At 43.8% G+C, this 15,165-nt stretch overlaps 2 protein-coding genes across 2 annotated transcripts in view; one reads left to right on the top strand and one right to left on the bottom strand.

Moving 5' to 3' along the window:
* Positions 1-6,095, bottom strand: part of LOC118560024 — a 36,735-nt gene extending 30,640 nt beyond the window's left edge. Inside the window, exon 1 of the mRNA XM_036130641.1 lies at positions 5,998-6,095. The gene's annotated coding sequence lies outside the window, so the exon portion shown is untranslated. The remainder of the gene's footprint in view (positions 1-5,997) is intronic.
* eno4 (enolase 4) overlaps positions 1-15,165 on the top strand; it is a 185,458-nt gene that overhangs the window by 11,168 nt on the left and 159,125 nt on the right. The window lies entirely within an intron of this gene.

Raw genomic sequence — 15,165 nt, 5'->3', positions numbered from 1 at the left:
TGGGACTGCTGTTTTGTTCAGTTTGTTTATGTCTATGTGTGTCTGCCCCTACCAAATAAACTTAAATAAATAAAATTGTCATGTTTTTTATGGCTTTGGCCCACATGCAGAGAACAAGCAGGAGGACAAATGCAGATTCAGCACAGTTTTATTTATTAGAAAGGAGGAGGATTTAACAGAACGGAGAGCTTTTGGCGAATCTCCTCACGGACGTAGAAGGTGGGAACACAGTCCTTCTAAGAATTTTAAAGAGAAGAAAGGTTAGACACCAGCCTTGGCACACGATCTTAAAATGTGCAGCAACGCTTACCTCTCTACAGATCAAACAAGTCGATAAGAGGGGCGGGTGGGTCCAGGAGCAGTAATCAGCTGATGTTGAGCTGCTTGACAGGTGGACGATGTATAACTTTCCCACGGGGCGGTTAGAGGCAGAGCGGCTGGGTGGCTGGCTGGAGGGGGTCTGGATGATCCAATAGAATCCTTTGCCAGACTCGGGACCACCGAGGGAACCTCAGAATTGGGGTTGTCTGGAATGATCTTCAGACCTGTTGTGCAATTATACACTGTTTAAAGTTAATGTTTCATAAATAACCTCTGTCTGTTAAGTATTGTCTAGTGATGATCAGCTCTTAAGCTGATATCAGGACAATGGTTGAAAGGGGTGAATTCGAGCACTAGCGATCTTTTTAACAGCAAAACCTGCACACACATAGAATAAAGGAGTGACAACTTCTTTTCAAGTTCAAGAATTTAATAACGGAAATAAAATGAACATCCAGAGAACATCACTATGTAATGCTGTTTATCTGAATTAACAACATTTCGATTATTAAATCCTCTCTACTAGGCTAGTGAAACTTAACTAAACTACTAAGCAAAATGAAGATAAAAGAAGCTAAGCTAAGGAACTATTTACAAGCAAAAACAAACAAAAGACAAAACAAAAAATGGTTGGTCATAATCAGAATACTTCAGTGAATCCTGGTTCACTGCAGATCTGATTAACAAAAACATGGAATGGAGTTAAAACATTTGCCATGTATTTCAATCCATTCACAATGCAAGGCCCAAGTCAAAGAAAACATTATTTGTTGAAATAATATTCTGAGGACCGTTTTGTCCTGTAAAATCATTTAAATCAGAATCGCTTGCCTTTGTTTATGCGACTCTACCTCTGGCCACTTGGCGTCGCTACAGCGATCGTCGCTACAGCGATCGTCGCTACAGCGATCGTCGCTACAGCGATCGTCGCTACAGCGATCGTCGCTACAGCGATCGTCGCTACAGCGATCGTCGCTACAGCGATCGTCGCTACAGCGATCGTCGCTACAGCGATCGTCGCTACAGCGATCGTCGCTACAGCGATCGTCGCTAGCCTGGTTAAAATCTTTAGTTATCAAAATTGCCTTTAAAACCGGCATTAATATACCATATTGATGCGGGAATAAGGCTCATAACACCATCGGAGGATGGCAGGGCAGAACAGTTACGCTTTATGCTTTAAAACGAACTCCTTTTGAAATGTCCGAGACCGGATGTTAGCAAGGCTAATATCCTGTTGGCTAGCGGACGCTCTGTGTTAACAAATGAAAGCTTTTGCTTTAATATTAGTCATATTGAGTGGCTGGATAACAAACATTAATGTCCCATCAATGTGTGAAACCCTTGTGGAGGTAACCTTTCTGGTAAAACTTTAAAACGCACTTGACAGTGACATGGTACCAAATGCTAGCAATGCTATATTGTTAGCCTTTTGTTCAAAACGCCCGGTATACACGGTTTACAAGACATTTCCCAATAAACCTTTTTAACTTCACCCTCCGACTGCTGCCCAAACCTCTGTCCTTTGTCCTGTCCAGTTTTGGTCATTCAAGGGAGGAGGGTTGAAGGAGGGAAGTTGTTGGCTAGCGCTAGCGGGCTAGAGCTTGGCTCTTGGCAGACTAGCGTTAGCCTTGCAGCAGCATGTGGCTAACGGCGTGGTCGGGTCGGAGGCCTGGTGTGAGCACGTTCTCCGAACCGGCTGCAGTCCGATTTGAGCAGGGTTTTTCTCAGAATTCCACATCTTTCCGCTCCATCTGGGCTCGCTCCCCTGTATAGGCTGAGAAGAAATACACAGAGCTGTTTCGCATGCAGGATCTTTGCTCCTGCTACCGGTGATGATGTTAAGACAGCAAACTTAGCTCTGTGTTTGCGCAGACACGTTGTTTGTCCGGATTCAGTCAGGTCCCTCTGCTGAAGCAGGCAGTCGGGTCTAGCAGACCCTGGATCAAGCGCGGCTGGTCCAGGCAATCTCCCTCAGTTGCTGGCTTGTGTGTGGGTGAGGGCTGACCAGGCCCTCATGGTCTGGCCTTCTTTGTTTGCTCTAAGAGAGTTCAGTAGAGCTGGGGTGGTCTGCAGAAGAATGCTGAAGAGAAGAGAGTCTGCAGAAGGGCTGTGGCTTTTGTCTGTAAGGAGGTGGTCACAGCTGACCTCCTGCCGAGAAGGGCAGTCCCAGTTGACTCCCTCTCATGTTTGCAGCAGGAGCAGAATTCATTCTGAGATCAATTATTTATCATGGTGTTATGGCATAACAGACCGAAGGACAGACGGAGGACTTGACTTGGGCGTAAGGCAACCTGGGAAACACAGGAGCAAGGATTAGTGCAAGGAAACACAAAGCTGTCTGAGACAGTGGCCACTGAAGCATACCACTCAGGGTAACACTCTGGCGATGATCAGCTGGCCGCCCTCCGCTTAAATACCCAGCGCCGCAGAATGAGAATCGGCTGAGTGCACCACGCCCTCCTGTCAAATGGGGAAAAAAGAAAAGAAAGAAGCCCACGGCAGATAGCTAGAGGCTGCCTGCTGGACCCTGACACCAACCCCACCTCAACGACCGCCACCCAGTGGTCGCGAGGACGTGGAAGGTTGAGAGGAAAGAAAGACGTCAATGAGGGAGGCTGGGTTTGACCTGAGACACATGGAAGGTGGGATGGATACGGGAATGGGGAGGGAGACGGAGTCGGACTGCTGTGGGACTTATAACAGACTTGATGGTGTAGGGGCCAGTAAAACGGGGGGCAAGTTTGCGGGAGGTTAGCCTGGAGGGAAAACTGCGGTAGGAGAGCCAAATCTGCTGACCAGCACGATATTGGGGGGCTGGAACCCGTCTCCGGTCTGCCGACCGCTGATTCTGTCGGGCTGTGTTAGTGAGACTTTGGATTGTTTGCGACCAGACCTGTTTACAGTGGTCGATGTGATGTTTAACAGATTGGACAGAAATTTGCCTCTCCTCCATGGGGAGGCTGATACCCCAGGTTGATCTCAAAAGGAGAAAGGCCCATGGTGGTGGAGGTGTTGGCATTGTGGGCATATTCTACCCAGGGTAGATATTTGCACCAGTCATCCAGTCTGGAAGAGGTGAGGCATCAAAGGGCAGACTCTAGCTCCTGATTTAATCTCTCAACTGGACTGAGGGTGGTAACCTGAAGTAAGGGAGTAGCGGGCTCTGAGGGCAGTGGCAAATTCCCTCCAGATGTGGGAAAAAACTGGGGACCGCGGTCCGAGAGGATGTACTGGGGGATTCTGTGGAGGCAGAATACGTGTTTAATTACGAGCTGAGCAGTCTGGAGGGCAGATGGAAGTTTTCGAAGGGTTACTTAATGGCAGTCCTTGGAGAAGCGATCTACTATGGTGAACGGTGGTCATTCCCTGGGAGGGGGTAATCCGGTGATGAAGTCCAAGGCAATGTGGGACCAGGGATGCCCAGGGATGGGGAGAGGTTGGAGGAGGCCCGCGGGTGGTCAATTGGAGGATTTGTTCTGGGCGCAAGTGGGGCAGGCCTGGATGTACTCCCGGACGTCCTTGTGGAGAGTTGGCCACCAGAAAAGCCGAGAGACGAGGGCGATGGTTCTGTGGATGCCGGGGTAAGCAGAGAACTTGGCAGCATGGTACCAGTGGGTAACATGGGAGCGGACCATCTGGGGTAATTGTTGAATGGCTTGTTGCATTCACTTCTGTCGCTGCCATCCAAATATCCTGGTGTTCTGTAAGACAGAGTTCTGCCATTTGCAGAAATATTCAGATGACTGCAGTTGTGGGGTGTATCAGAGAGGGACAAGAAGCTGAATACAGGGTTGACTGTTTTGTGGATTATTGTAGATTTTAAGTAGGGAAAAAAGAAAGGTCAAACATCAATAATAAAGAATCCTTTATTGTCACCATGTATTACCAAGGTGAATTTACCTTTCAGGCAAACAACGACTTAGGATGTACCAAAACAAAATAACAACATGATACACAAGCACAACAGACATATTATTTACAGTTTTTTACCCCACACATTTGATCATGCAAAAGATAAAAAAAAGTACATAGCAGAGTCTGAGAGCTTTGATGTCAGTCACTTATTGGTTAATATGAGCCATGTTACATAGAATACGCCATCCTTCATGAATCTCAAGTAATAATGTAATAAGGTAATTTTTTTCAGTGATCTTGAGGCTTCATTTACAGAAAAGTGCAATTGGATATTCCTGAAAATAAGAGTGTGCAAAAAGTCAATAACAGTAATGTGTAACAGTAATGAGTGTGTCCTAGGTCTCCCTCTGGATCGTGTCCTAGGAAGCATCCAGGAGGCATTCTAACTAGATGCCAGAGCCACCTCAACTGGCTCCGCTCAACATGGAGGAAATTATACAGATTGGTCAAAAGGTTTCCTGTCTAAACTCAGTAGCATTCACTCATCATGAAAGAGCGTATAGCCACAGGGAGAGTCATTGTCCATGGCTTTGCAGCAATCCCTCAAACTGCGCATGCATAAAGCGACCATTGAGAGGGAAACTCCCCTGTAACGGGATGGAAAAACCTCCAGAAGAACCAGGCTCAGTGTGAACTGTCATCTGCCTCGACCAACTGGTGGTTAGAGAAGACAGAGCAGAGACACAAAAAAGAGACAAAAAAAGCACAGAAGCACACATTGATCCAGGAATCCTTTCTATGGTTTATGGTAATAGCGGATGATCTATCTTCCCTCTATGAATGTAGACGCCTCAAAATGAGGCAGTTTTAGTCGAAAGGGAGGAGAGGCTGTCCTCTCTTCTCTCACAACAGATCAAATGTGAGGAAGAAACATTCATGTGTTCCCGTGGTAATCTTACTTTTTAGCAGCGTGATATTAGCACTTTATGTGCTAGAGGTTCTTTGCTCAGGAACACACAAACACACAGTTTACAAACATCCCACATAGCAAAGCAATGAAATTAGGAGATTTTAAATCACAAATGGTTGAAATGTTATTGCTTGTCGCACATTTGCAGTTTGCCATGGTTTATTTGCCATCATTTCCCGGTCTCACAGCAATGGAGCAGTTGACATGAGCACACTTTTGCAGGTTTTCTGGTTTGTACAAAGAGCCCACACAAAAAAATAAGTCACTTTCACACTCCTGATCCTCCTCCTAAAGTATGGCTTTAAAACCTGGAAGGTTTTAAAGCCATACTAACTCCCTACAGGACCTTTTCGAAAAGAGCACTGTCATAAACTCGCTCCCCTCCACGTGCCCTCTACACCCCAGAGCTACAGCGCACTGTTACTCTCACAGCAGTTAGACGGAGAGAAAGAGATGTGTGTATGCAGACGGATAGACCAGGCTCACAGTGAGCTCACAGCCAGCCCAGTGCATTGCAGTGTGGGTGAGTCTATTTTAGCTCTTGTTTATTTAGGAGAAGGAGGGGAACGAGGAGGAGGTAAGACAGAGACAGACAGACAGACAGAGATTTGTGTATGTGGACACACCAGCTTGCTGTCTGTAGCGTAGCGGGAGCTGATCTCTTGAACTAGTTGCTTATTTGTTTCCCAAACTTCAGGGTAAAAATAGCCCAATAAAACCGCAACCTGCGACTCACGAAATTTACAAGAGACAGAGAAAAGAACAAGCCAGACGTCACTTGTAACTAACAGACTTGGCATTGATGCCAATGGCTTTACATAGGGCTGCCATAAAGCTCTTCGCCTTACCGTGAGAATGAGAACAGAGCTGCAAGACCGCCTCCGGGTCGCCGCACAGATTATTCGGCCAGAGACACTTAAACTGACTCTAGCCACATTGATATCGCTCCGCCTAGCTTCACTCACATCCATCTGGGACCTCTCCCATAGAGAGTGATTTCTCCAACCAAATTGTATTGTCTAGCCAATCAGGACACAGGGCTTGAGTTTCATAGATGTGACATAGTGGAGAAGCGACCGTGACGTGAGACAAACAACAATGGCGGCTCACATTGAGGAAGCAAGCGTTAAAATTGATGCTGCTATTTCTTCCGTGTTGTCCAATCTACCTAATATTGTTTTATTAAAAGAACATCAGAGAACGGCTCTGAAGGCTTTTGTTGGTGGAAACAATGTTTTAGCCCTTCTCCCGACCGGATTTGGCAAGTTTTGTTTTCCGGGGCGCGCCCGTGGCGGAGCGGTTAGCGTAAACCATCTGAGGATGCCTTTAGTCCTCGATGCAGTTGGCCTGGGATCGACTCCGTCTTCCCCCCTCTTCCTGTCAGCTCACTGTCAATAAAACGCGTGCCACTAGAGCCGCAAACACATTTAAAAAAAAAGTTTTGTTTTTTCCTGCGTCACTCTCACAGCGTCACGGGTTGGCTTCGGTGTGACTGGTTGAAATAGCACGTCGATAAAGATGACAGACAAGTGGCTTATCCAATCATATGCAAGGATTTTTGATAAGGCCCAGCCTTCACAAAAGGCAATTCCTATGGAGAGGTCCCAGATGGATGTGAGTGGAGCTAGGCGGATCGAAATACATCTGGCTAGAGTCAGGTTAAGAGACACTAGGGGGAGAGGGCAGACCCCCTAATCGTCTCATAAACACTTAGATTACCATCACAGAGACTTAGAAGAGCATATATTAAGGTAAAATGTTACTTAGTGAGGCTTTAACTGTAATGAGTGGTTTGGAGCAGAACCCGATATTCAGCTGAACATGGTAATTCTTTTAACTGGGTTTATTGAAGGGCAGGCGAACAGAACAGAATCCAAAAAAAGGGTAAGGCAGATATCCAGACACACTTGATGGGAACAGGCGAACAGGCTGGGCAGAACAAACAGAACAGGTAATCCAAAACAGAATCAAGGTGCTGGGAGCTCTTACCAAACAGAGAGTGCAAACGTGGAGGAACGGGAGCATAGACATGAGTGTGTGAGTGTGACAAACCGACAAATAGCTGAGGAGGGAGTGAGGCTTAAATAAACGAGCAAACAGATGAGTGGAGTGAACTAATTAACCAAAGGCAGGTGGAAGCAATTACGACGCGGACAGGGGAATAAACCTAAGACAGAAACTAAACAAAGCATAGAACAAAAATAAGAACTAATACAGAGGCTGGATTAGGGATGGGAATGGAAAACCGGTTCCAGTTCAGAACCGGTTCCGTGTTTTCCAATTCCGTGGCACAGTTTGGCAGCTCGCTAAACGATTCTCTTTTTGATTCCGTCGTGCCGCGGCTCGGAGCAGCACAACGTTAGCAAGACATTTTTCTTACGCAAGTTACGTCACGTTTTATACACAAGTTACGCACACGGCGTTAAGTGAGCACGTGTACGTAACTTGCGCACGACGTGACCAGGCTTAAAGAAAAACTAAAAAAAAGTGGTGCCCCATCGGGTAAACGGGAAAGTTTAGCTTCATTTTAAGGAAGAGAAAGATGGCACCGAGGCACTTTGCAATCATTGCAAAGTGGCAATTATATCCGCGGGAGGAAATAACATCCAACAGGCAGAAAACCTACGCACACAACATGGCATACATTTTAACGAATGCCGTATTTTTGATTCTTACCGGACAGAAACTAAAGTTACGACCAGCATGGAAGGCAGCTCTGGTGGTAAATAGCTAGTTTTATATCACTGGCTGGTTCCTAGTAAATCATATGCCATTTCTGGAAATAAACCTGTTTCCTACCTCTTCTTGGGGTTATTAAGGGAGTGTGCCTTTCTCATTAATCCAGCCCTTCATTGGTAGCATGTTTAATTAGAACTACTGGTAGCTGGAAGTCTTACATGATTCTAGCTATTGCAGTGAATGTAACAAAACATGCTACGAAGTTGCTCCGCAGTTCAGGGACCGAAAGAAAGGTGATGCTCATTTACTTAAATCAGGGGGAGATGAGTTTATTTCCCAAAATTGTACAGTAATGCTGTTTCATTAAACAGATGGCCTCTCCATTAGATTTAGATGACTGAGGTTATCTAAAGAGAGATTAATAAGCAACTGTCACAACAAACTTACATTTTCTTGTATTCTAAACAACTCATCTACTGTATTTAAGTTTGTTCTTGTATTCCTTTTTTTATTTAAACAAATATAAATGTTATTCCAGTTGCACATTTGCTGTGGACATCTTGACCTTGTTAGTTTGTAAGGTCGTGTAATAGTTAAGTAAACAAAGTTGATGCTCATCATCAAACTGTTTGTTCTCCTTTTTTCCCCAAATTGGAATCGAAAAGTAATCCAATCGTTTCACAGAATCGATAAGGGAATCGGAATCGGAAAAATCTTTTCAATTCCCAACCCTAGGCTGGATAAATAAAAACAGAACACAGGCAAAACAGGAATCAAAAACAAGACAGAACCTACAACAGAAATAAACCCAGAGGCAGGAAAGAACTAACTAAACGAAACAATAAACCTAACCGAAAATCGAACATTACATTAACTGAGGCCCAACACACAAGTTTTAACACAATTTTCAGGTGATGACTCCTTTTAAAACAGCTTATTTTCTAAAGTTGCAATGTCAATCATTTCACCTTCACGCGCGCGCGCAAACACACACACACACACACACACACACACACGATCACTGTGAGCGAAGGTGCCATCGACTTCAACAAATTGAAGCGCAACAAGAAAACCACCACACTGTAATACAGACGCCGCTTCTAATAATCACAAATGCATGTATTTGGGGTCTGGGCTTGGGATAGGCATTGGGTCCCAGGGGTCCTGGAATATGGTGGTAGGAATTAGGTAGTTAGGGTAGGGTATGGGGGTTGAGTCCCGCTCTTGCTGTGCGGCGCAATAACCAGAAAAAGACATTCTGTTGGAAGCTAAGCTCAAAAAAGCAACTTCACGTTCAAAAACAAACCCGAGAAACCACTGTTGTGCAATTATACAATGTTTCATAAATAACTCTCTGCCTGTTAAGTATTGTCTGGTGATGATCAGCTCTTAAGCTGATATCAGGACAATGGTTGAAAGGGATGAATTCGAGCACTGATGATCTTTTAACAGCAAACTCTGCACACACATAGAATGAGTGGCAACTTCTCTTCAAGTTCAAGAATTCATTAACAGAAATAAAATGAACATTCAGAGAACATCACTATATAATGCTGTTTTTAAATACATTTTATTTTAAGTTTTCAAGGTTTAGCACATACAGATAAAGACAGAACAGATAGAACCACAGATCATACATAAAACATTCCAGTCGACAAATGGTGTACACACAAAACAAATGTATACATAGTCACATAGATGAGAATCAATGTGACTATGGTTCTTTAAGAACCAAAGTTCACCATAAAGAATGTGAATTGTGGTTAAATTAGCTTAACTAATTCAGAACAACATTTGACATGTGTTTTCAACCCATTCACAATGCAAAGCACAAGTTAACCAGAACATTATTTTGAGTAAATAGTATTCTAAAGACTTATTTGCTCAGTAAAATGATTACCTTAGGATCGCTTGCCTTTGTTTATGCGATTCTATCGCCAGCCGCTTCGGGTCGCTGTAGCGATCGGTCGCTAACCTGGTTAAAGTCTAAAGTTATGAAAAATTGCCTTTAAAACTGGCAATAATATTCCATATTAATGCGGGAATAAGGCTCATAGCACCATCGAAGGATGGCCGAGCAGAACAGTTAAACTTTATGCTTTAAAACAAGGCCCTTTTGACATGTCTGGAACCGGATGTTAGCAGGAGCTAATAGCATTTTGGCTAGCGGGCATTTGGCGCTAACAAATAGAAGCTTTAGCTTTATTTTAGTCATAATAAGTGGGCTAGATAACGTAAACATTAATGTCCCATCAATGTATGAAACCCTTGTGGAGATAACCTTGTTATTATAACCATAAAAACACACTCAAATGATACTAGAAAAATTTGCATTTCCTGCGAAAATGCACTGTGAATGCAGTAAGCTGAATGATTGAGCAAAAGATGCAGAAGTTCTTTGAAGAAGAGAAAAAATTGCTGAAAAGCATTGAAGAAGTTGAAAAAGTTGAAGAATTTGAACATGAAATAACAATAGCTAAATGATTAGAAGAAGAAAGAACTGAGGGAATGGCACCAAACATCTTCTAACTTATTCTAAACACTGCATCGTTTAACAAAGCAGAAGTAGAATTTCAAACTTGAATATACTGTAGCCATATGTGGGCCTGCATTTCTAGGAGTATAAGGGGTTTCGCCCCCCATTGAAAACCATTGGATGTTTGACACCTCGTAGCTTGGAGATGCTTTATGCGACATAGGCCAAATTTCTTGTGGAGCTTTCTCTCTAAAGGAAGTACAGACTATGTGAAGCAGAAGTTTGTAAGAGCTTCCTAGGGCTACTTCCGGTTAGCAACATGCTAACCGTTAGCTGCTAACACGGTTGTGTTCAATATCTCTGTGTGGTGGTACTCTGTTAGTTTGGTCCAAATCCAGTACTGGGATGTGCCTCAAAAAGGGTGCCAATACTTAATATCAGCAAAGTTCACCAAAGGTCGTGGGTAAGATTGGCCTCCTTTAGCAACTCAGCCTCCCCAAATCTGCGCCCAGAACTCAACATTTGACCAAAATTGTGTGTAGCGCCATTTCCCACAGGTGGGTGGTGCTGTATTGGCCAATTGGGTCGTCTCTGGGCATCATGCCAGGTCCTGTTGGAAGCAAAGGCCCAATAGGAAAGCATGTGAAATCCAAAAAGTGACAGAACAGTCACACATGCCTCATAATCACTTGAACATTTAAAAATGTTAAGAGGAAGTGACAGTGTGAATTTCAGATTCCTACATTCATCACAGCCACTGCAGTGGGTATCGAAAGTTGCCATTCTATCCCAATGGAGCCTGTCCCTGACCTAGTAACCTCTGGCCAGCAGAGTTCCGTCGTCATGGAAACTCACTCACACCTGCAGCTTGCCATTCTACTGAAGTGCAGACACTTTGCTCAGACTATGTCCAATAGGATTATAATGGAGAACATTGCCTAGCACAACACTTCATATCTCCTGATCTGTAAATGGTAGAGACGTAATTTTTTTTGCGTTTATTTCTTAACGGATAGGGGAAGAAGACTTGCTATCGGTTTTTGCTGGAAATATTTTAATAAATGCGTAAAAAATTATGATATAAAGGGGATTTTTAAGGAATTTCAAAAATCCTCTAAAAACGGTCCCGAACAAATCACTCTAGCTGAAAAAGTATAAGAGATATCAAAATAATTCTTTCACTGTGAGTATCAGCAGGCTTTTGAGGACTATGTTGCTCATTTTTATGTTTGTACAAAAATCGGTGTAGGCACAGCGATGATGTAAAACAGTGGATCATGTGGAAAAATGCAGCTCTAAAGCATTTTCAGGATTTTGCACATTCGCTACTCCCAAACAAATTGTTCCTGCAGCAAAACCATAACAGTTATCCACAAAATTCCTTTTTTGTGAGTGCCAGAAGGGTTGGGACATTCATGTGTGAAAGTCTCATGCCTGTACATCAAACGGTTTAGGAGTAGCGACGATGCAAAAACATGTGATGTTTTGGATTTTCAGACGTCAGTTTTCAAAACCGCTCCATTGGAAATGAATGGGGGAGGTTTCGGGTTTATGTCTCTCTGAGGTGATTTGCGAAAAATCTATAAATGCTACACCAATGAGGGTTACATTTCCTCAATCCAGACAAAAAATCTCTACGTTTTGATGTATAATTTATGTGGATAGGTTGAAAATTGAGCGAGTGAGAAGAAGTTGTTCGGAGAAGAAGAATTTGTTTAATTTCTAGAGTGTGCACTCTATAACTGCCTCCTTGACGACCATAGCAACGCATGTTATTTGCTGAATTTCTTGAAAAGCCAAAATTATTTTAAGGAGGTACTATATGAAAATGGTAAAAGATATGAAAAAGCTGAAATACACCATAATAGCTGAAATATATCACTACATTTTAAAAGCATGAGGGAGAAGCGGTTTGGAAAATGGATGGATGGATGGATGGATGAATGGCGTTTCTAGCTAAAAGTAGGCTGAAGCAGTAAGCTGTCAAAAAGCAGCTGAAATGAGTGGAATTTTAGTGAATTACATTAATTTCCTATGGGAGAAAAAAAGATGAAAATTTGCAGAAAAAGCTGAATATTTTAAAAAGTTGAAAAGATGTAAGTAAAAGATATAGCCATCGATTCCAGAAGAAGCTGAATAGTTTAAAAGTTGAATGGTTGAAATCGGAGAAAGACTGTAGGAGGAGAAGCAAATCAAACTTTAAACAGTAAAAAGGTGAAAGAGGATCTCAATAACTGTGAATGCCTACTGCATTCACAGTAATTAGCAATATCATAATCTGAAGGCTAGCATGAGCTACCTCCGTTAGCCCTTTGTTCTAAAGCAACCATGTGTCCAAACGAGTTACCAAACATTTCCCAATAAACCTTTTAACTTGTCCCTCAGCTCACTGCCCAAACCTGTTGGTGCCTCAGGTGTGAGTTTTGTCCACTTTGGCAATTCCAGGAAGGACGTAAAAGCAGGGAGAATCATTGGTTTGTTGTTGGCGAGCTAGCACTTAGCTGTCCAGCTATGAGCTAACCACCAGCGTGGTCGTGCAGCTTGGGGTTGTGCGGCCAGAGGGCTGGTCTCTGCCACATTCTTTGGCTTGGATGCAGCCCGATTTAAGCGGATTCTCCTCACATTCGAAAGCAGGCCCAAATGTGTCATCTTTTCAGCTCCAGCTGGGGTTCGCTTCCCTGTAAAGGCTGAAGAGAAATAAAACAAAGCTGTTTTTGGTTGGCAGGATCCCTTCCTCCTGCTCCTCATGCTGAGGTTAAGACAGCAGACTTATCTCTGATTTGCCTGGACATGTTCTCCGGGCGACGAGAAGCTCCCCCAGGTTCTGGATGTGTGTCGGTCAGGCCCGGCCCGGGCCTCATTGTTCAGGCCTTCTCCTTTGTCTCCACAGTAAGGAAGGTGCAGGGAGGTGAGTTTCACAGAACGGCTGTTCTGGGGAGCAGGTGGCTTTTGGGTCTTCAGTCACATGGCTGCTAAGGAAGGAGCCCCCCCCCCCCCCCCCCCCCCTCTCCTTGGGAGCCCCAGCGGAGTGCTGGTCGTCTGAGGGTTTGGAGGAGTGTGAGGAGAAGAGACTTTTTGTCTGTGGGGGGACAACTTTTATAGCAAAAGGGAACCCCTGCTGGGAGAAGGGCCGTCCTTTCTGCCTGTGTATCCTTTGCAGCAGGAGTGGGATTCCTTTGTCATCTCTTCCACTGTTCAGAATTCAATCTTACATCAATTATTCTTCATGGCGGTAATATAGCATCACAATGTCTCTAGAACCTTTACGAAATCTTTCCATCTGTTTTATGGACATCATGTCCGTCACCCAAAGGCGAATTGAAGGAGGAAAAGATGACCTCCAGTCCCTCAGGATTAGTCTCTTGGCAACAATCAGTCCCAGTTCTAATGGTTGCCGCATTGTAGCGGATATAGTCCCCTGCACCTGAGGGGATCTGAAAATCATAAGTCCTGGTTCAGGTTGTATGGGAGTCTTGTATGCCTTAGAGTACCAATCAATCACTTTAGACCAAAGACCCCTTAATAAAGGACAAGACCAATAAGCATGAGATAGTGTGCCTTCAGAAATGTTACACCTGTCACACATTGGGGAGACAGAGGGATAAATGTTATGCAATCTGACGTTTGAATAGTGTAACCAATGCACGATTTTAAACTGAATTAGCTGATGCCTGATGTTTATTGAACACGAGTGAATTTTGGAAAGGCATCTGTTCCATAAGGGTTCAGGGATTGTTATCCCTAGCTCGTTTCCCCAAGCCTCCCAGATTTTTGTGTTGTGTGCCACTGTGCGGTCACCAAGTACATGTCCGATTCTTATAATGAGATGTCTAGAGTCAGGGGGACTCCCAAGGATGTAAAAAATACTGTGCTCTCGTGGAAGAGTGTCGAAGTTCTCAATTTTAGGCTTAATGTAATGCCTGACCTGCAGATATCGAAAGAAGTGTGAATGGGGTAGATTGTATTTTTCTTTAAATAGGCTGAATGATGCAAACTTATTGCCAATATACACGTCCTTAATCGACACTAACCCCTTTTCCCTCCAATCATGATAAACTTTGTCCTGCCAGGGTGGCAAAAAACTGTGGTTAAAGCAAAACGGCGTCTGTGCTGATGTATTTGGTAGTACAAAGGAAGTCCTGATCTGATGTAGAATTCTTACTTTGTGTCTTAACACAAGGCTCATATTTCGACAGGCTTCCAGTTTTTCAAGGCAGACAAACAGCATAGCTGGTAGATAGGAGTTATTCATCACATTGGATTCCATCTTGAGCCACAGAGGGATATTAGTTATTGGGTTAGGGTACAGAGGCAAAGTCTTCCAGTACTCAATATTTTGCTTTAATCCTGTTATAAACTCTGCAAAGTTTAGCTTGAATATAATTTTGGGGTCTATGGGTATAGTAAGACCAGGACAGGTAAGATGGCTCTCAACCACTTTGAATGGGACTTTTTGTAAAAATCCAGATGGGGACGTATTGGAAAGAGGCATCAACCTCACTCTTTGACCAATTGATTGTATACCCAGAAATTTTACTCAAAAATGTAATCAGGCTGAGGAGGGAGAGGACAGATTTTACAGTGTTGTGCAAATATATCACATCATCGGCGTATAAACTAATGAGTGTTTCAACAACACCGACTCAAAGACCTTCAATGGGTGGGTGCGCCCTTATTACCACATCAAGTGGTTCCAATGCAATAGCAAAGAGTGCTGGTGACAGCGGGCAGCCCTGCTGAACTGAACGCTGCAGGCGAAATGGAGCCGACCGATCATTGTTTGTCAGGATGGAGCACATGGGTTCTTGATATATCAGTTTCACCCAGGAGATGAAAGTCTCGCTGATCCCAAACCTACGCA

The sequence above is a fragment of the Fundulus heteroclitus genome, unplaced genomic scaffold (genome assembly GCF_011125445.2).
Source record: "Fundulus heteroclitus isolate FHET01 unplaced genomic scaffold, MU-UCD_Fhet_4.1 scaffold_37, whole genome shotgun sequence".
NCBI classification, from domain to species: domain Eukaryota; kingdom Metazoa; phylum Chordata; class Actinopteri; order Cyprinodontiformes; family Fundulidae; genus Fundulus; species Fundulus heteroclitus.
This window is presented reverse-complemented; position numbering and strand designations above follow the sequence as displayed.